Source organism: Salvelinus sp. IW2-2015, linkage group LG18 (genome assembly GCF_002910315.2).
Source record: "Salvelinus sp. IW2-2015 linkage group LG18, ASM291031v2, whole genome shotgun sequence".
NCBI lineage: Eukaryota > Metazoa > Chordata > Actinopteri > Salmoniformes > Salmonidae > Salvelinus > Salvelinus sp. IW2-2015.
Genome location: NC_036858.1, coordinates 69,956,249 through 69,979,782, shown reverse-complemented (window position 1 = coordinate 69,979,782; position 23,534 = coordinate 69,956,249). Strand labels below are relative to the sequence as shown.

At 41.2% G+C, this 23,534-nt stretch overlaps 1 long non-coding RNA gene across 1 annotated transcript in view; it reads left to right on the top strand.

The window, feature by feature from the left end:
* Positions 1 to 23,534, top strand: part of LOC139029190 (uncharacterized) — a 980,011-nt gene that overhangs the window by 78,510 nt on the left and 877,967 nt on the right. The gene's annotated exons all lie outside the window — the stretch shown is intronic.

Below are 23,534 nucleotides of genomic sequence, written 5' to 3'. Positions count from 1 at the left end.
GGGGGCTGCAGATCAAACACTACCCACACTGCATTAGAGAACGAACGGCATCTTCCCAAATCCCCTTCATACTTATCAGGCAGTACCTTGGGTTACGGAAGGAAAATAGCTCCAGACACAGCAGGTGAGATGGGTGAAACAGTGGTGAATGAATCGCCGGCAAACTGAGCTGATCCTGGATTTGTGTCAAGCTAGCAGATAAGTTCTGGATTGAACGCCTATCTCCTGTAGCACCGTCTGTTTTCCCAATGTCTTCCCCTTGGTAATGGCATGGCAAACGGAGTCCAGGTCCGCTGGTTCATCCTTGGCCGGATCGTTCTGTCACGTTTCTTTCAAATCGAACCCAGAAAGCAGACCAGACAAGGAGCGTAGGAAGAAGGTGAGTTTATTTTACAAGTGAATGTGAATGGGTAGATATACCAGTGGCGTAGCGGGCAGCGTGGTGAGTATGGGAGTAAATAGTGAATCCAATGGGGTAGCGGAATCCTCCGACACCAGGCGGGAATGGGGTAAATGATCCGGGTGAGTAACTGAAGACAAAACAAACGGAGTAAGTAAGGCAAGCAATACGTAAAAAAACCAAAACAAATACTATCCAACTTGAGGCTGATACTATGGCACAACATACTGTTCATGGCTAACGATCCGGCAGGGAATGGATGTCAGGTCCGGGTTATGAAGAGAAAGAATGATGATAGGACCAGGTGTGCAGATAGCTGATGGGATACAGGTGCGGGTAATCAGAACTCCCAAATGGCTACATTGCCCGGCAACCAGACAGGGTGCGTTCCAGGACGCCGGAAAAAACACTCCAGGACAGAACAGGCAAAAAACGACTCAGGAAACGGGATTCGTGACACTAGGTAGTGTGAAGTGTAAAGTGGTTTGTAGTAGGTAGTGTGTGAAGTTGTAAAGTGGTTTGTAGTAGGCTAGGTATGTGAAGTTGTAGAAGTGGTTTGTAGTGGCTAGGTAGTGTGAAGAGTATAGTGGTTTGTAGTAGTCTAGGTAGTTGAAGTTAGTATAGTGGTTTGTAGAGGCTAGGTGTGTGAGTTGTAAAGTGGTTTGTAATGGCTAGGTAGTGTGAAGTAGTATAGTGGTTTGTAGTAGGATAGGTAGTGTGAGTTGTATAGGTGGTTGTTAGAGGTAGGTAGTGTGAAGTGGTAATGGTTTAGAATAGGCTAGGTAGTGTGAAGTAGTTAGGGTTGTATAGGCTAGGTAGTGTGAAGTGTGTAAAGTGGTTTGTAATAGGCTGGTAGTGTGGTTGGTAAAGTGGTTTGTAGTAGGAGGTAGTGTGAAGTTGTAAGTGGTTTAGTAGGCTAGGTGAGTGTGAAGTTGTATAGTGGTTTTGTAGTAGGCTAGGTAGTGTGATGTTGTATAGTGGTTTGTAGTAGGCTAGGTAGTGTGAAGTTGTAAAATGGTTTGTAGTAGGCTAGGTAGTGTGAAGTTGTATAGTGGTTTGTAGTAGGCTAGGTAGTGTGAAGTGTATAGTGTTTGTAGTGGCTAGGTAGTAATAGTAAGTATAGTGTTTGTAGTAGGCTAGTAGTTGTGAAGTAGTATAGTGGTTTGTAGTAGGCTAGGTAGTGTGAAGTTGTATAGTGGTTTGTAGTAGGCTAGGTAGTGTTGAAGTGTGTAAAGTGGTTTGTAATCGGCTAGGTAGTGTGAAGTTAGTATAGTGGTTTGTAGTAGGCTAGGTAGTGTGAAGTTGTAAAGTGGTTTGTAGTAGGCTAGGTAGTGTGAAGAGTTGTAAAGTGGTTTGTATAGTAGGCTAGGAAGTGTGAAGTGTGTAAAGTGGTTTGTAGTAGGCTAGGTAGTGTGAAGTAGTATAGTGGTTTTGTAGTAGGCTACGTAGTGTGAAGTAGTATAGTGTTTGTAAGTAGGCGAGGTGAGTGTGAGTTGTAAGTGGTTTGTAGTAGGCTACGTAGTGTGAAGTAGATAGTGGTTTGTAGTAGGTCGTAGTGGTGAAAGTTGTAAAGTGGTTTGTAGTAGGCTAGGTAGTGTGAAGTAGTACAGTGGTTTGTAGTAGACTAGGTAGTTTGAAGTAGTCTTGTGGTTTGTAGTAGGCTAGGTAGTGTGAAGTAGTATAGTGGTTTGTAGTAGACTAGGTAGTTTGAAGTAGTATTGTGGTTTGTAGTGTGGTAGTGTGCTAAGTAAAACAATAATCTAAACTGTTTCTTTAATCTCCTCATTTGGCCGCTTTAATAACCACCGCTTTAATAACCACTTCAATCCCACAAAGTTTCCTTCAACACCTGTTGTATATTTCATCTAATTTCAGCCCAGAATGTCTGGCAATGGATCCAGAACACTTAAGGTATTGTATGCAGCCTTGGGGGTGGGAATGGGGTGGGGGGACTGTCTCCCATTACATTATACAGACAGCCCAAGGATCCCAGATTTTTAGGAGCCTAACCAATGTCAACAAAATGTTTCCTTTTCTCAATCATTAGTCGCACCCAAGGATTTAACCACCCCATCCCTCCACCACTCTCCTCCGTTCCCCTTAGAACCCATCCCAGCCTATCCTGTTCTGTAGCCTGCTGTTCCGTTCTCGAGCCACCTTTGAGCAGGAGGAAGAATTCTCAAGAAGCGAACAATGCATCTGAAGCGGGCGGGGCCCAGAGGTCTTGAAGGTGGTAACAGCATAGGAGGAATTTTACCAGCACATCTCCAAGCAGCTCTTCTGTGTCTCAGTGTTCTGGAGAAGAGGAAAAGTGGGACTAGTCTCTGAGTATGAGATAAATAAATGCCCTCAGATGCAGGAGGAGGAGAGAAAAGCGTCTTAGTCTTAATTAGTGAGGTACTACGGGCCCTGCAGAATGCCAGTGGCGAGATGGGGCCACATTGTGGGCTATGTGCGCATCCTCCTCAATGATAGGTAATTTGAGTTGTACCTTCAAGAATGAATGAATGCTAATTTCACATAGGAAGTGGTAACAAGACCTTTGTGTGCCATGTTTTCCTTCAGCTGGGAGTTACAGAGCTGGAGTGCTGGGAATGGCCCGGGCCACTGCCTGAAGTGGGAAGGAGCAGTAATGAACCACTTCACATGGTAGTTTACCGAAATAGAAAGGAGAGGCCAAAGAAAGAAGGAAAAAGGGAAGCCTAATTTTGCAGCCTGAGAATAGCAGGTCGCACAAAGGGTCCTGTTTAAGGACATTATTAGTAGTATTCTCCAACAGGACACTGCAATGTCTTTACTGCAATGGACCACTTATCGCAAGTGTACCAATCTCACCCCAATGGAAACAAACCAATTCCATCCGTCAATGTTTACCATTATGGATGTCATTTAATTCCAAATCCCATATGCCATGTCCCAAAAGTTCAGAGGCCTCTGCCTAAGCTGTGTTGCCAAACTGTCACCGAGATTGAAAACAAACAATATAACCTCTACTTGGAATGCAGACAGATAGGTTTGGCACACACGATGAAATACCAAAAATTGTCCTGGATTAAGAATTTAGCTTAAAGAAAGTATTTTGGAGAATCTAAGTCTGTGCGAGTACTGACTGTAAGGATATCATGCAGGTGGTATGCATCTCTTACCTTAGCATGTTATCCCTCTTCCTATATGAGACCCACCAGTGCAGTGCAAGTGCAGCTTTCAATATACCATAATGGAGTATTCCGTCCATGTCTATTTAAGATACCAGGGCTCCCTCACCTAGTATTACAGTGACCTATATCTTCTTGTTGTGTGGCCCTCTGAAGGACATTCCTCCCTCCCACTGTTTGTGGCTTCTCTGAACGAGGCGTTGAGCCACTGACTTTTTCCCTCACACATCTTTGTCAACAGTCTGGATGAATGAAGAGGAGGCAAAGAGGTGAAATGACGCCTACTATTTGTGTGGCTCCCTTGTCCCTCAAGGCATTCCTACTACTACAGCGGGCTCCTAAAGAACTGACTGAATGCCATTGATTGGACAGGAGCACAGGGGGCTGGCCAAACAGTCCCTGCTCCTTTTTTGGTTTCCTTCTATGTGAATACTACTAGAGAACACAACAAGCCCCTTCTAGGTGGAAATACTAATAGAGACACAACAAGCCCCTACTATGTGAATACTACTAGAGAACACAACAAGCCCCTTCTAGGTGAATACTACTAAAGAGCACAACAACCCCTACTAGGTGAATACTACTAGAGAGCAAACAAGCCCTTCTAGGTGAATACTACTAGGAACACAACAAGCCCCTACTAGTGAATACTACTAGAGAACAACACAAGCGCCTACTAGGGTGAATACTAATAGAGAAACACAACAAGCCCCTACTAGGTGAATACTACTAGAGAACACAACAAGCCCCTACTAGGTGAATACTAATAGAGAACACAACAAGCCCCTTCTGTGAATACTACTATAGAAACACAACACCCCTACTAGGTGAATACTACTAGAGAACACAACAAGCCCCTACTAGGTGAATTACTAATAGAGAACACACAACGCCCCTATCTATGTGAATACTAATAGAGAACACAACAAGCCCTACTAGAGTGAAACTACTAGAGAACACAACAAGCCCTACTATGTGGAATACTACTAGAGAACACAACAAGCCCTTCTAGGTGAATACTACTAGAGAACACAACAAGCCCTTCTAGGTGAATACTACTAGAGAACAGCAACAAAGCCCCTTACAGGTGAATACTAATAGAGAACACAACAGGCCCCTTCTATGTGAATACTACGGAGAAAACAACACGCCCCTTCTAGGTGAATACTAACTAGAGAACACAACAAGCCCTACTAGGTGAATACTACTAGAGAACACAACAAGCCTCGTATTATGTGAATACTACTAAAAGAACACAACAAGCCCTACTAGGTGAATACTACTAGAGAACACAACACGCCCTTCATGTGAATACTACTAAAGAACACAACAAGCCCCTACTAGGTGAATACTACTAGAACACAACACGCCCTTCTATGTGAATACTACTAAAAACACCACAAGCCCTACTAGTGTGTAGAACTACTAGAGAACACAACAAACCGCTACTAGGAGAATACTACTTGAGAACACACAAGCCCCTTCTATGTGAAAACTATAAAGAACACAACACGCCCCTTCTAGGTGAAACTACTAAAGAAAACAACAAGCCCCTAGTAGGTGAATACTACTAGAGAACACAACAAGCCCTTTCTATGTGAATACTACTAGAGAACACAACAAGCCCCTAGTAGGTGAATACTACTAGAGAACACAACAAGCCCTTTCTATGTGAATACTACTAGAGAACCCAACAAGCCTTTCTATGTGAATATCTACTGGAGAACACAACAAGCCCGTTCTATGTGATATACTACTAGAGAACACAACAAGCCCTTTCTATGTGAATACTACTAGAGAACACAACAAGCCTTCTATGTAATACTACTAGAGAAAACAACAAGCCCTTTCTATGTGAATACTACTAGAGAACACAACAAGCCCCTTCTATGTGAATATTACTGGAGAACACAACAAGCCCGTTCTATGTGAATACTACTAAAGAACACAACACGCCCCTTCTACTTGAATACCCTGAACCAGACCTGGTTCCATTCTAAAGAGCTGATCACTGTGTGTTCATCATTCATGAGAATTAGAACAGCTGTAATATAACACTCGACCACAGCATTTAGTTTGCCCATAGTGATGTCTGCTTTAGAGAGGGGGGTTATGGAAGTAATATGGTGAGAGGTCAAGCTGGGAATCTGGTACAATATATGATTAGTGTAATGGGGGTTGTGACTACATTATGGAGCGATATAGCTAATGTCATGGCTGATGTGACTGTGATGTGTAACGGGGGGAGAGTGGGATATAATGTGATAATGTACTATAAGAGAGATGTGATACGGGGAGATGTAGACGAAAGGTAGAGAGAGAGCCAGCAGACAGATTGACGAACAGCAGACAGCATGGACTGGGGGTGTTCCCATACAGTGGGAGCTGTCAATGCAGCGCTATAGACATGACAGCCACTCGAACCGGGACACGGAGGGATGGCTCTGAAATCACGTCATCTTTTCTTCCCTGCTCGGCGATGTCTCGCTGGATAAAGGAACAGCAGAGAGAACAAAGGGAACAATGGAAGGAAAGGACTTAGATGAAGACAGAAAGAAAGATGGTTTTGACATCTGAATTACATTTCTCAGAAGAAAATAAATAACTACATGTTTATTTGAACTTTATTTATTGATGTTTAAAACTTGAAAAGCTCTGAGCAGCAACACTGGCTATCAAGGCAGTGGTACTAACAAATAAACTGACATTTGCAACAACAAAAAAATACCAGGTGGTAGAATTGGCTTCGCTGTCATATACTCCATCTCACTTAACGCTGAGATCTGCCTATACTAAACTAACTGTCAGGCAAATAGAAATGTTTCCTACTGTCATTGGTACAAAAGCCTCAAAGTGTGTGTATGTGTGTGTGTGTGTTACAGAGAGAGAGAGCCAGAGCCTCTGTGGTTTACATCCAGCCCTCTATAACATCATTAGAAACTTCGCTGTGCACCCATTTACGCATATGCACGCTGCTTTGATTTCTCCCAGTCCAAAATGTCAATCATAAGCCTTCTCTCAGAATCAGAGCTTCTGGAATTCATTCCCACTCTCCTCCGTCTCTATCTCTCTCACTCCACTATTTGGTAGAAATGTTATATGCCAGGGTAGTGCATAATACACTTTTAATGGACAACTAATTCTCTACCATTAATTTGTCAACATAATTACTGGAGCTGCGGCTGCAATCTGAAGGAGTCAGGGAGCTTTTTATATATACACACGACATTAACGTGTTTCTATTCAGCTTTACATCAGGGAAAGTCCAAGATTTACATAATGCTGGCATTGAGGTCTGTGACAGGCGAGCTCTCGCCCGGGCTCCATTTTCAGACTTGATTTCTCCCACAAAAGGTGGTGGCGTTCACTCTCTCTCCCAGCTGAAACCCTGCACTTCCACAGATCACACAGAAAGGGAGTTCACGTACATGTGATTTATCATGCCTGTCAACAATATATAGAGCAATCTGAAAATGAAAGTATAATCCTAGATTTACAGGATCATATTTTTATCCGACGAGACATTTTAAGAGAGTCGATATTTCAAGAGAGTTGATATCACGTTATCACATATATTGGACATAGGGCATAAGGTCATCTATAGCTGTTGGACTGTTGAAGAGGGGGTCATAATCAGCCTCATCAGCCCACACAGCTGTGCCCTGAGAGACTGGTCTTATTCCACATTTTGTTGTGTTACAGCCTGCTTTTTCTCACCCATCTACATACAATACCCCGTAATTATAGTGAAAACAGATATATCTAATTTACATAAGTATTCACACTCCTGGTCAATACATTATACAATCACTGGGGAAGGCCCTAAAAATTGCCAGATTCCAGCCTCCCATGTCATGGACTGTATTTTCTGCTACCGCACGACAAGTGCAACCGCAGCACCAAGTCTCAGTCAAAAGGTTTCTTAACAGCTTCTAACCCCAAGCCATAAGACTCCTGAACAGCTAACCAAATGGCTACCCAGACTATTTGCATTGACCCCCCCCCCCCTTTTACGCTGTTGCTACTCTCTGTTTTTTATCTATGCATAGTCACTTTAACTCTACCTACATGTACATATTACCTCAATTACCTCGACCGGTGCCCCCGCACATTGACTCTGTACCGATACCCCCTGTATATAGCTTCATTACTCTTATTTTATTGTTGCTCTTTAATTAATAGTTATTTTTCAAATGTTTTATTGTTTACTTCAGTTTATTTAGTAAATACTTTCTTAACACTTGTTTTTTCTTAAAACTGCATTGTTGGTTAAGGGCTTGTACTGTAAGTAAGCATTTCACTCTAAGGTCTACTATCATGGCACAAGGCGAGACCCAAATGCAGACACAGGAGGCAGATGGTTGAGCACCGATATGTATTATACCAAAAGGGGTAGGCAAAAGGCACGTCGGGGACAGGCGAGAGTTCATAAACCAGGTCAGAGTCGAAACAGTACCAGGCAATAGGCAGGCTCGAGGTCAGGACAGGAAGGGGTTCAGTGAACAGGTCAGAGTCCAAGCAGTACAAGGGGATAGGAAGGCTCAAGGTCATAACAGGCACAGTGGTTAGGCAGGTGGACACGGTGTCAGGACAGGCAAGGGTCAAACCAAAGAGGGCTAGGAAAAAACAGAGACTGGGAAAAAAAGGAGCTAGGAGAAACGCTGGTTGACATGGCAAAACAAGACAAACTGGCACAGAGAGACAGGAAACAGGGATAAATACACCAGGGACGAATGGGGAAAACAGGAGACACATGGAGGTGGGTGGAGACAATCACAAAGACAGGTGAAACAGATCAGGGCATGTGAAAAATACAATTTGATTTGATTTGATTTGGCAGAAATTACAGCTATGAGCCTATCTCGGTAAGTATTTAAGAGCTTTGCATACCAGGATTGTACAATGTTTGCACATTATTATTTTTTTTAATTCTTCAAGCTCTGCCAAGTTGGTTGTTGATCAGCCATTTTCAAGTCTTGCATTAGATTTTCAAGCAGATTTAAGTCAAAACTGTAACCAGGCCACTCAGGAATATCCAATATCAGTAAGCAACTCCAGTGTATATTTGGCCTTGTATTTTAAATTATTGTCCTGCTGAAAGGTGAATTTGTCTCTCAGTGTCTGCTGGAAAGCAAACTGATCCAGGTTTTCCTCTAGGATTTTACCTGTTCTTAGCTCTATTCCATGTATTTTTATCCTAAAAAACTCCCTAGTCCTTGCCAATAACAAGTATACCCATAACATGATGCAGCCACCACCATGCTTGGAAATCTAAAGAGTGGTACTCAGTGATGTGTTGTATTGCATTTGCCCCAAACATTACACTTTGTATTCAGGACAAAAAGTGAATTTCTTTGCCACATGTTTACAGTTTAATTTAAGTGCATTATTGCAAACAGGAAGCATGTTTTGGAATATCTGTATTCTGTACAGGCTTCCTTCTTTTCACTCTGTCATTTAGGTTAATATTGTGGAGTAACTACAATGTTGTTGATTCATCCTCAGTTTTCTCCTATGACAGCCATCATAGTGAAATCCATTAGCGGTTTCTTTCCTCTCCGGCAACTGAGTTAAGAAAGATAACTTTATCTTTGTAGTGACTGGGTGTATTGATACATCATCCAAAGTGTAATACATAACTTCACCATGCTCAAAGGGATATTCAATGCCTGCTATTTTTACCCATGAACCAATTGGTACACTTATTTGCAAGGCATTGGAACACCTCCCTGGTCTTTGTGGTTGAATCTGTGTATGAAATTCACTGCTCGACAGAAGGACATTACAGATAATTGTATGTCTGGGGTACAGAGATGAGGTAGTTATTAAAATATCATGTAAACCTCTTAAGGATCCGACCCATCAATTTTCGCCTGAAATTACATACTCAAATCTAACTGCCTGTAGCTCAGGCCCTGAAGCAAGGACATGCATATTCTTGGTACCATTTGAAAGGAAACTCTTTTAAGTTTGTAGAAAGGTGAAAGGAATGTAGGAGAATATAACATAATAGACCTGGTAAGAGATAATACAAAGAACAAACCAACTGTTATTTTATATTTTTTTGTACCATCATCTTTGAAATGTAAGAGAAAGGCCATAATGTATTATTTCAGTCTAGGTGCAATATGTATGTGCAAAGTTTTAGACTGATCCAGTGAACCATTGCATTTCTGTTCAAAATGTTGTTTCAAAACTGTCCAAATATGCCTAATTTGTTTATTAATAACTTTTTATGTTTAAAATTGTGCTCTCTCCTCAAACAATAGCATGGTATTCTTTCACTGTAATAGCTACTGTAAATTGGACAGTGCAGTTAGATTAACAAGAATTGAAGCTTTCTGCCAATATCAGATATGTCTATGTCCTGGGAAGTTTTCTTGTGACTTACAACCTCATGCTAATCGCATTAGCCTACGTTAGCTCAACCGTCCCGTGGAAGGGACACCGATCCCAAATAAGTTTTAAACACTATTGTTGCATAAAGAGTGAGTCCATGCAACTTATTATGTGACAAGTTAAGCACATTTTTACTTCTGAACTTATTTAGGCTTGCCAAAACAAAGGGGTTGGCTAGTTATTAACTCAAGACATTTAATCTTACTTTTTTAAATGTATTTGTAAAAATGTCTACAAATGTAAATCCACTTGCTAATGAGACAAAATCGCAATTTAATCCATTTTAAATTCAGATTGCAACACAACAATATGTGTAAAAAGTCAAGGGATGTGAATACTTTCTGAAGGCATGTGTAGACGAGAAGGTTGAGAGGCCTTAAAGGGACAATCTGCAGTTGCTACATAAATGTTTTGATTTCTAATTTATGATATGTACCCATTTATTGTTGAAGAATATTACTAATCAATACCTCATGAGCTTAGCTTAACTGTCGTACCCCTATCAGAACCCAAAATATAGGTTTGTTTTACTCCAATGTTTGTAAACAAAGTAAATGTAAAACTAGAACGTTGCTATCATGAATGGTCAGTCCTTGCATCCATAGCTCTGTCTATGAATTTGAGAGTGATTACATCCCTCAGCTTTTTACCAAAACAGGGGCGAGTAAACGCTTTGTTATTGTTTCAAGGGCTGATTGCCCCTTTAATGAGACCTGGTTCACAAGAGGTTGTAGATGAAACCCAGAATGTGCCATTCACAATAAGGCCCAGCGCTGCACACTCCTGCTGCCCCACAACACAGGAAACACAGCCCTTCTGGCAGGAAGTCCTCTTGCTGTCTGAGCGACAGATAACACACAGAGTCGGCATGTACCTCTTGGCAGCAGTAAACAGACCTTTGTGATGTATTTCTACAGTAGCCTGTCATCAAAGACTATTGGATTGTTTTTGTCAGTCATTGGACATTTCCTTATGAGGTGTTTGATGTGTGGGAGGAGACTGCTACAGGGTCAAATGTAGGAAGTGTTAAGGAGATAACTCAAATGTTTCAGGCTAACGTTTTTTTATTTTTTATTCTGCATCTCCAGATACTAAAAATATGTTTTGTTCACAGCACACCTCTGTCAATGGTGACTGAGGAGCACTTAAGAATATTGATGTTTATTTTCCCATTGAGTTATCCCATTGAGTCTTCTACGTCATCCAGGCATCATGCCATTATTACATATTTATTCATTTTTCAATTGTGTCTTAACAATGGTAACCCTATGCAAACCACTACCACATGAAATTCAGCCAGGTTGTTCAAGATTGATGTCGAAATTGGACGTCTATTGATGTGCTGAGGAAAAAATGCCTCCAAAAGTATCCACTAGGGGCAACAGTGAGCGCAATTACCATTAAGTAGGCTTGGGTTTTGCTATGGAGTTGTGGATGGGCATAATTCCATTACTTTGGATCAAAAGGTTGCGTGTTCAATCCCAATCGTAGACATTGTTTTTATTTTATTTTTGGTTAACCCTATCCCAAACCTTAACTCTTACCTTAACCATTCACAATGAGTGCCTAAACTTACCCTTAAGGGAAAATTACACCCCAAAACTATATATTAGTATTTGTTTCATTAGTCCATTGTTGATATAGTCCCAAAATGTTTATAATGTCAGCAATCAGATCATTTTTGGGTGGACATTTCTTTTAAGTTCGAAATTTGACGTTTGGATGAATGGAACGATACAGAGCAGCAGGAGCAACAAAACATGTTGACGTTTGGAGAATGTGGATGAATGTCTAATTCTGCAGTAAGACTGTGAGAGCTTGATGAAAAATGATGCTCTATAGTACTGAATGTAAATGGACCAAATGCAAGTTAATAACCTTAAAGTACACAAGAGCGTTCTTTTATTCTGGTAAAAGTAATTGCCTGCAATGGCATGATAATACATTACAATGACAGCATGAGGAGAAAAGCATATGAAATATAATACAACAGCACCTTTGTTTCTAAATTGTCCGGAACACTTGGTGGAACTCTGTAGGGGGGATGGCTAGCAGATTTCCATCAAGTGTTCCGGACAATTTAGAAACAAAAGAAAGTTGCTGTTCTTTTATATTTCACCTGGTTCTCTCAATGCTGTCATGATATTTCCTTGACATTACAGGAAATGACTCTGACCAGAATAAAAGATATCCCCCATTCCAGCCCCTGCCATGACCCCCAGCCCCAGCCATCTCCACCTTGTGCCTGGCCTGTCATTTTTAGAGTGGCCACACCATTATAACCAGCTCTAACAACCACTAGCAGCCATTATACCACACTGACTGGCCTCCACCGCGGCTCATTACCAGTGCTCAGCCCAGTTTGGTGCTACCATAACACACAAGTGTGGTCTTAACCAAGAACACTCTCCTCTTTTCTCCTTTCCTCCTATGTGGTATGCATTCCTGTGACCTAGCCATCTGATTCCACTACTGTACTAGTCAACCCTCCTCAGTATCATTATCTCAGTCAATGACAGGTGAAACCCATTCTAACTGTAAGATAATGACAGGTGAAACACATTCTAACTGTAAGATAATGACAGGTGAAACACATTTTAACTGTAAGATAATGACAGGTGAAACACATTCTAACTGTAAGATAATGACAGGTGAAACACATTCTAACTGTAAGATAATGACAGGTGAAACACATTCTAACTGTAAGATAATATTATTTTCAAATGCTTTCCAGACATCTACAATACAATGGTAGGAAAGTTGATGTTGAATTCAAATTATGTAAATAGCGTGAGTAAAAGAAAATAGTAGGATGATATTGTCAGTACGTGCATTGAGAGCTGGAATTACAACAACGATAGCAACGGTAGCCTGAGCTGATGATAAGAGCGTTGTAACAAAATGATATAAATATAGCCGTGCTGAAAGTCTCTTCAGTGACAGACTGGAATGCTAAGAGCTTTAATAGGGCTTTCGAATAGGGAGATTTTCTGTGTTTCCTGTTGTCAGCGGCAATGGTGTTTCCTGTTGTCAGCGGCAATGGTGTTATTAATTAGTACAGCAGTGGGAGCTCCACTAACAGCTTCAAACAGCTAATTAATAGAGCTGTGTGAGTTTTAGACTGCAGTGCAGCACACCGTCTCTATGGTAAGAGTTTACGCTGCACAAAAGTCTGTCTAAACAATACCACTTTAGACCCGGCTTTAGAACGGCTGTAGACACTGTATTTTCCACAGACTAAATAACACTTCCTCTCAGAACAATGCTAATACTGCAGGCCCCACATATTCTGAACTCACTCACTCATCAAGCCAAGAACGACTACAGCCTTGTAGAAACTCATGAAAATAATAGCAAGTCAATACTACAGGCTGGAAGACTCTAAATATTCTACCGATTGCACAGATTCACGACAATGAGCCAGCAGCACCACAGGACAGAAACCTGAATGACTCAATGCAAAACCATTGGCTAGAGTGGTAGCTGGATGCTCTTAGTGAGTCAGACCCGTACTACAAGTTAAAACACACTCAAACTCTTTGAATCAAATGGAGTAGGGGAAAGGAATCAGACAAAGGTTAATTGCAGAGCGATTCTAGTACATATGGCTACATATGGGGGTGTGTCAGTATGTATGTTACCCAACCTCTACAGTCTAAGCTATGCTTTTATTATCAAGTGAGTCAATGTCATTGTACAGCAGATTGAAAGACCGTAGTCTATGGACATTGGGCTCAGGTATTGGGATTTATCTAAGAGAGTAGAGAAGCACTATTAGGGGATTTAGTATTGTGTGTGGCAGGCTAAGGGTCGATCACGGAACACACTGCAGCCTTGTTGACCTTCAGAGAAAGGGAACGACCCTCTCGATGTTCAGCAGGCCACTTGTCACAGGAAGAGGCTTGTTGACCAATCCTAATGGTCTAAACCGATGTGAACATCAGAAAAGGTTTAATCGTTGCCCTGGTGACTGCAGCCCAGCCGAGCTGAAAGGACTTGAAGGCACCAGTTTCTGCAAGGAATCCAAATAATGAAACAATTTCCCGTTGACTGACTGCCTGTGTGTCTGTGTGTGACCAAGGCCAGGAAAGACCCAAGCCAGCTGACATGCAGGAGTAGACTGGGCTCATTCAACTGTTGATCTGGCTCCTCAGCTACCACATAATCATATAGAGCACTATAACAGTTGAAGGAAAGTGCTTCTCAATGAGAGCTGGCTATTTTCCCTACATACGTCCCCCTAACGAATCAGTGAAGCTGAGTGGTTACGTCAATATTACGAGGCCACAATTAAGAGCAATAAGCCATTTGTACAAAAAATGTCTCTCCTTCCCAGTACAGCCCTCTGACCAGATGCTTAACATCATATCCAGGTGGGACAGAGTTCATCCTGAATGATAAAGAGGCTTGTCTAGAGGCAACAATCTTCCTGTTGAACGTTGGCCTCTTTTCAAACACTGTAGTGTCTATTTGCTTTTTTGGTATTTTATTAGGATCCCCATTAGCTGTTGCAAAAGCAGCAGCTACTCTTCCTGGGGTCCACACAAAACATGACACATGACATAATACAGAAGATTAACAGACAAGAACAGTTCAAGGACAGAACTACATCATGGAGTGGGAGGTAGAGGGATGGACTGGGTTGGCGGGTAGAGGGTTGGGGTGGCGGGTAGAGGGTTGGGGTGGGGGGTAGAGGGTTGGGGATAGACGGTTGGGGTGGGGGTTAGAGGGTTGTGTGTGTGTGTGTGTGTGTGTGTGTGTGTGTGTGTGTGTGTGTGTGTGTGTGTGTGTGTGTGTGTGTGTAACTTGTTAAATCCACTTTAATCAGTGTAGATGAAGGGGAGGAGACAGGTTAAAGGATGTTTAAGCTTTGAGGCAACTGAGACATGGATTGTGTATGTACCAATCAGAGGGTGAATGGACAAGACAAAAGATTTAAGTACCTTTGAACGGGGTATGGTAGAAGATGCTAGACACACCGGTTTGTCTCAAGAACTGCAACGCTGCTGGGTTTTTCATGCTCAACAGTTTCCGGTGTGTTTCAAGAATGGTCCGCCACCCAAAGGACATCAAGCCAATTTGACACAACTGTGGGAAGCATTATCAAGCTGCAGGCTAAGGTTAAATCTAGACTTGGTTTCCTCTATCGTAATCGCTCCTCTTTCGCCCCAGCTGCCAAACTAACTCTGATTCAGATGACCATCCTACCCATGCTAGATTACGGAGACGTCATTTATAGATAGGCAGGTAAGGGTGCTCTTGAGATGATCTTTACTATCAGATTTGCCACCAAAGCTTCTTATAGGACACATCACTGCACTCTATARTCCTCTGTAAACTGGTCATCTCTGTAAACCCGTCGCAAGACCCACTGGTTGATGTTTATTTATAAAACCCTCTTAGGCCTCACTCCCCCTATCTGAGATACCTACTGCAGCCCTCATCCTCCACATACAATACCCGTTCGGCCAGTCACATTCTGTTAAATGTCCCCAAAGCACACACATCCCTGGGTCGCTCGTCTGTAGCTAGCGACTGGAACGAGCTGCAAAAAACACTCAAGCTGGACTGTTTTATTTCCATCTTTTCATTCAAAGACTCAATCATGGACGTTCTTACTGACAGTTGTGGCTGTTTCATGTGATGTATTGTTTTCTCTACCTTCTTGCCCTTTGTGCTGTTGTTTGTTCCCAATATTGTTTGTACCATGTTTTGTGCTGCTACCGTGTTGTGCTGCTGCCATGTTGTGTTGCTACCATGTTGTTATCATGTTGTGTTACTATGTGTTTTCATGTGTTGCTACCATGCTATCTTGTTGTTTTAGGTCTCTCTTTATGTAGTCTTTTGGTGTCTCTCTTGTCGTGATGTGTGTTTTGTCCTATATTTTATTTTATTTAAAAATGTTATCCCAGCCAATGTCCCGACAGGAGGCCTTTTGCTTTTGGTAGGCCGTCATCGTAAATAAGAATTTGTTCTTAACTGACTTGCCTAGTTAATTGGGGCATTGACTTGTAGAGTCCATGCCCACTTGACTTGAGGCTGTTCTGAGGACCAAAGGGGGTGCAACTCAATATGGGATGTTTGTACACTCACTGTATCTACTCCTTATCTTGTCTCTAACCTTGGTAGGTGCCAATTTCACTCCTAAATAGGGATGGGCATTTGAAATGATTTCACTATTCGAATAATATCGTGATTTTTATTTTTGTTGAATGTTTTATTTTATTCAGTTGGTGGTACAGCAAGGAAAAGCATTGGGAAAACGTGGCCTAGGCTACCAGCAACAGTGAAAAATAAGTCCGATTTTTGTCATTATAGATCTGGTTTTGTTTCAAATAAGTTTTCTGGTGGGTGTTTTTATTGATTTGGTGGTCCCCTCTTTTCCCTTCCTATATAAATGGTTAGCATGATTTATTATTTCATCTTATTTTTGGTGGAATCATTGTATATGATATTAATTTAGCAATTCTATGATTCATGCTATTTAAAAGATAATTGTTGCTTGATATGCATCACTGTAACAAGTCTTCTGTTAATCACTATGGGAGGATTCTGACCCAAGCTAAGAGTGCGTAAATGGAACGTATTCCCTTTTTATGCACTTTCTATTTATTGTGACTTTGAACTTAAGCATGAGAATATCATGCTATTCACCTGCTATTATTTTAGGGTGGAGATCAAAGACGTGCGATGAAACAATGAATAAGGTCAAGCAACCTGTCGATTCCTGTCGATACCTGTCGATACCTGTCGATACCTGTCGATACCTGTCGATTCCAAATCGAGCAACATCTACTTTCTTTTTTCCAATAGAAAGAACACCTTTCTCCATGCACTGTCATATTTAAATTGATAAGAGATATTTGTAATAGCTAGGTAAATGAGTAAGCCAATTGGAAAAGCGGATTGTAAATATAAATGACAATTGTTTTAGATCTATGTTACCTTATAAATGCTGGAGACAAATGTGAAACCAGTCATATGGCAGCAGACTGAAAAATATCAACATATCCCCTTTTCCACAGTGACATTTATGAAATGCTGGCCTTGTAACCTTGCAGGGATGACATTTGGAGACCCAAGCTATAGGCTTCTGCAGCCACGCGTAAATGACAGTATAGTGCCAAACCTACTGAGTTGATTTATGATTTGTAGAATATTTGAATGATAATATAACATATTATGCCGAGACTTTTCACTGTGTTTTTACAATTTGTATAGTGTTAAATATAAGGCACTATCGGTATCCTTTCTTTCCACTGTCACATTCCTGTGGTTGTTCTTGAGAATAGCTAGCAATAGTTGATCATATTAGGCTAAGGTATTACAAGCTGTTCATTCAAATGTAGCCTATTTGAATCATTATGGAACACTGGACCGTTGTCATCACAGTTCCATAATTAGTGAGGATTATTAGTGTAGATTTTTAAAGGACTACTGTTCAAACCCTATTGTACACTTTTCTCACCGTCCGATATTTCATGGATTGAACAATTGAATATGGTAACTTCAGGATGACTCAAACCACTGTATTGGGCTGCTGTTATGTTATCCAGAGTGTTGCTGACTGCAACTGTGCTGCTGGCAACAATTTAATGCTTTTTTGCCAACGTTTACTAACACTGGCCATATTCAAAGGGTGTTGAGCATTCGTAAATTTGTCATTTATTCTGCACTCTGTCACACTCAGACAAGAGTGCTCTGAAATCGGAGTAGATAACCAGAGCAAATTTACCAGCTACGTCTATCGACAGTTGTCGCAGTGACATCATGAACCAAGTTCAAGTAACCATTCTACTGAAATGGTTACTTGCATAGTGGAATCTTTTGTTTAGACATGTAGCTAGCTAAACAATTGACCATAACCCCAATTTATAACATTACTACACTGCATGAATCTGCAGGTGGCTAACCAACCAGGTTCAATGTTAGCTAGCTAACATTAGGCTACAACTAGCAATGCAAATGGCTCTGAAATACAAATAATATTTTACTACACAGCTAGCTAACAGTACGCTTTAACTTGAAATGAAAACAACTTTCTGACTAAATTTGAAATGTGTAATATCTGAAAATGTATTTCACCTTTATTTAACCAGGTAGGCTAGTTGAGAACAAGTTCTCACTCTCAAAATGTAGCTAGCTAGACAGGTTTTTTATATAACAGCCTTCTGTGTGTTCTCTTTCTGACTCTGTCTGCATATTTGCAATCAAATGGCAGGATTTCCTCCATCTTCTCAGCTATCATACTCTAACTCCACTGATTTCAAAACTCGGTCCTCCAGAAAGTGGAGAGCAACACTTATGCAGTTCTACTACGTGATATCTTTTAAACAAACAGAGTTAGAAAGGATTACCTACACATACTGACCAACTCATGCCATAGACAGAAGCGAGCTATATGGCAAACCAACCTGAACTCATCTCTCGGCATGTCCAGCCCACTCATTATCTCAACAGAAAATTCCACACAGCATTATTGTTGAATAAAAAACCTGTTGGCTAGCAAGAGGGAGGGTTTTCAGTGGCTGAATTAAATCAATTCAGGGCGCTAAAGGGAACCGCGCCTGCAAAGCTCGTTAAAGAAAACACAAATATATATGGGTTGTATTTATGATGGTGTTTAAGCACCTGCATAAGGTAAGTCTGAATACCAACTACTGAGAAGTGAGTAGGAAAGGCATGCATAGGAAAGGCCTACATTTCCTAAGTCTGTTTCGGGCCTAAAAGAAGTGGGGAAAACAGCATACCATTGTCAGATCTTAATGGAGTGCTAAATGTGCTATTGTAGTAAAATGCATTTTCATGTAAACCCAACACATAACCCATAACCGATGAGAGGGTTAAAACTAAATGGACTGTCATTGTCACGGACTAACAATGGACTGTCAAATCACTGTACTAAACAATGGACTGTTAAAGTCACGGACTAAACAATGGACTGTCAAAGCCACAGACTACACAAGGGACTGTCAAAGCCATGGTGTAAACAGTAGACTGTCAAAGCCATGGACTAAACAATGGACTGTCAAAGCCATGAACTAAAGAATGGACTGTCAAAGCCATGAACTAAACAATGGACTGTCAAAGCCATGCGACCTAAAGAATGACTGTCAAGCCATGAAATAAAGAATGGACTGTCAAAGCCATGAACTAAAGAATGGACTGTCAAAGCCATGAACTAAAGAATGGACTGTCAAAGCCATGAACTAAAGAATGGACTGTCAAAGCCATGAACTAAAGAATGGACGGGCAAAGCCATGAACTAAACAATGGACTGTCAAAGCCATGGACTAAACAATGGACTGTCAAAGCCATGAACTAAAGAATGGACTGTCAAAGCGCATGAACTAAAGAATGGACTGTCAAAGCCATGAACTAAAGAATGGACGGTCAAAGCCATGACTAAACAATGGACTGTCAAAGCCTTGAACTAAACAATGGACTGTCAAAGCCATTAACTAAAGAATGGACGTCAAAGCCATGGACTAAACAATGGACTGTCAAAGCCATGAACTAAAGAATGGACTGTCAAAGCCATTAACTAAAGAATGGACTGTCAAAGCCATGGACTAAAGAATGGACTGTCAAAGCCATGGACTAAAGAATGGACTGTCAAAGCCATGAACTAAAGAATGGACTGTCAAAGCCATGAACTAAAGAATGGACTGTCAAAACTACAGACTAAACAATGGATTGTCAATGCCATGGACTAAACACTGACTGTCAAAGCCACAGACTAAACAATGGATGGTCAAGTCCATGAACTAAAGAATGACTGTCAAAGCCATGAACTAAAGAATGGACTGTCAAAGCCATTAACTAAAGAATGGACTGTCAAAGCCATTACTAAAGAATGGACTGTCAAAGCCATGGACTAAAGATGGACTGTCAAAGCCATGGGACTAAAGAATGGACTGTCAAAGCCATGAACTAAAGAATGGACTGTCAAGCCATGAACTGTGACTGTCAAAACTACAGACTAAACAATGGATTGTCAATGCCATGGACTAAAACACTAGACTGTCAAAGCACAGACTAAAACAATGGATGGTCAAGTCCATGAACTAAGAATGGACTGTCAAAGCCATGGACTAAACAATGGACTGTCAAAACTACAGACTAAACAATGGATTGTCAATGCCATGGATTAAAGAATGGACTGTCAAGCCATGAACTAAACATGACTGTCAAAACTACAGACTAAACAATGGATTGTCAATGCCATGGACTAAACACTAGACTGTCAAAGCCACAGACTAAACAATGGATGGTCAAGGCCATGAACTAAAACATGGACTGTGAAAGCCATGGACTAAAGAATGGACTGTCAAAGCCACAGACTAAACAGTGGTCTGTCAAAGCCACATGATGTCTGAAGCAGCAGCAGCTCAAAGCTCGACAACATTCTAGGCCTAGATTCAATCAGTTTGATCGTTAACAACAAAAGCTGACACCCTCATGGCTGATGTTTTGGCGGTGTCGAAGGTGGAACTGCGTTGGAGCTGTCAAGTTGGTGAGCAGCTTCTCTTCGATCATTGTCAGGAAGCCACACCCATTTCACTCCAATTAGAAGTTCATAAGAAGAAAGTGTAAGCTATATAGAAATAATGACACTCAAATTGAACATCATTAAATTAAATAATGATAATTTTTAACACGCTATTTGAGGTGTAGATTGCATCTAATTTTCCAGTGTTCGAACTAGCAACAACATACCCAGTAACACTTCCTCAAAATAGGCCGAAATAATATAAGATAAATCAAGAAATCTGTAATACATTTTGATGTTTTTGCTGAGGAGATCTTTTACATCTAAGTAAGATGTTTGGCGCAGTATTTCTCAAATGAAAATATTTACATGAAAACAAGTCATCTCTTGTTGAATGACAACAAGCACTTAATTGGATAATCCCGTCCAGAGCTCCCACTCTTACTAGAAGTAGTACTGTTGACCAAAGAAGAATGGGCGTAGACTTCGAAGAAGGGGCGTAGACTTCGACTACCGAACTTTGACTTGCATCACGAAAACATTTTGTGAAAGCGGTCCTGGGTGGCGCAGCAATCAAAAGCACCTCACCGCAGTGCTGAGGTTCCATAACAGCCTGGTGTTCGATCCCGTGACTGGGAGCCTCATTGGAGCCCCTTAGGACAGGGTAGGGGAGGGTTTGGCCAGTGGAGCTTTCTTTGGCTCATCGTTCTCTAGCGACTCCTTGTGACAGGGCCGGGCACCTCCAAGATGACTCTGATCGCCAGTTGAGCGGTGTTTCCTTCGACTCATTGGTGCGGCTGATATCTGGGTTAAGCGAGCAGTGTGATAAGTAGTAGGCGGCCAGGAGGGTCATGTTTCGGGGGACGCATGACTCAACCTTTGCCTCTCCCGAGCCCATTTAGATGTTGCAGAGATGAACCAAGGGACCTAATTCAGGGAGAAAAACGGGGTAAAAAAATAAGCTTGTGGCCATACCACCCTGAACACGCCTGTTCAGTTGGGCCTGGTTAGTACTGGGATGGGACACCGCCTGTTCAGTTGGGCCTGGTTAGTACTGGGATGGGACACCGCCTGTTCAGTTGGGCCTGGTTAGTACTGGGATGGGAGACCGCCTGGGAATACCAGGTGCTGTAAGCAAAACAAAATCTTAAAAAATAAATACAATTAAAAGTGTGCGCCAAGAGCCAACAAAATAAACTGCCGAAGACCAAAACTACCAAAAACGTTACAATACCATCATTATATATGCACAAACTGTTTCGACAGGGAAGCATACTGGGAAGTATATGGTAAGCTTTACACAGTTCCACCTCCGACAACATCAAAACATCAGCTTTGCGGATTTGTCGAATGCGAAACTGATTGAATCGGCCCCTAGACAAACCTTTTTAATTGTTAAAATAGGCCTAAAAAATATATCCGGTATTGAATAGCCTACTTTCATAAGTGTTTCATCTGTTCAGATGTCCGGATATTCGATTAACCGTGCCAAACCCTACTCCTAAGCTCTGCATACACAAGCACGCATGCACACACAAGGGCCTAAACAGATGTCTGTGTCTTGACATAACATACTGAGCCTAATCACACATCATTGGGTGGGAGGGGCAGGGGGCCATCCCAGGCTTTGTTTGCAAAGGGCAAGTGGTCAAGTTAATGCGGCCCTTGTGTTGAGCATGGAGATCTTTCCATCTCTCTCTCTCTCTCTCTCTCTCTCTCTCTCTCTCTCTCTCTCTCTCTCTCTGCCCTCTCTCTTTCCCTCTCTGTCAAGTAAATTTCAAATAAAGGGGCTTTATTGTTATGGGAAACATATGTTTACATTGCCAAAGCAAGTGAAATAGATAATAAACCAAAGTTTGAGTATGAGTATTATTTTTATTTTTACAGGGACAGTGCACATTAATAAACGTTTCAGCCGGCTAATTTTCAACCGCAGTCCCTGGGCAAGTTATTAAAAACAATTACAATACAGACAATCAATGAGCAGTCAGCACACGCAGAGCAAAATAGGACAAGCAAGACATAGCATGCAGACAGAGCAACATAGCACAAAAAGCAACAAGACAAAATCCATAAAAGCAACAGTGGTTCCACACCTCACAAGCTATAGACAACAGACAACATGGAAAGCGGCAATACAGTGAATTAAACAATGAAAAATGTACAGTAAACATTACACAAAAGTTCCAAAATAATAAAGATATTTCAAATGTCATATTATGTCTATATACAGGGTTGTAATGATGTGCAAATAGTTAAAGTACAAAAGGGAAATTCAGATCTCTACAGGATTGGTGTCCTCACCGCGGGACGGTAGAGCTAACATAGGCTAATGTGATTAGCATGAGGTTGTAAGTAAAAAGAACATTTCCCAGGACTTAGACAGATCTGATACGGACAGAAAGTTATTGTTAATCTAACTGCACTTTCCAATTTACAGTAGCTATTACAGTGAAAGAACACCATGCTATTGTTTGAGGAGAGCGCAGTTATGAACTTGAACATTTATCAATAAACCAATTAGGCACATTTGGGCAGACTTGATGCAACATTTTGAACAGAAATGCAATGGTTCATTGGATCAGTCTAACACTTTGCACATACACTGCTGTCATCTAGTGGCAAAAATCGATACTGCACCCAACCTGGAATAATACATTGTGACCTTTCTCTTGCATTTCAAAGATGATGAATAAAAATTATTAAATAAATGCATGTTTTTTTCTTCGTATTATCTTTTACCAGATCTAATGTGTTGCATTATCCTACATTTATTTCATATTTCCACAAACTTCAAAGTGTTTCCTTTCAAATGGTATCAAGAATATGCATATCTTTGCTTCAGGTCCTGAGCTACAGGCAGTTAGATTTGGGTATGTCATTTTAGGTGAAAATTGAAAAAAAGGGTCAGATCCTTAAGAAGAAAAATAAACATAAATATGGGTTGTATTTAGAATGGTGTTTGTTCTTCATTGGTCGCCCTTTTCCTGTGGCAACAGGTCACAAATCTTGCTGCTGTGATTGCACACTGTGCTATTTCACCCAATTGACGTGGGAGTTTTTAAAAATTCGATTTGTTTTCAAATTC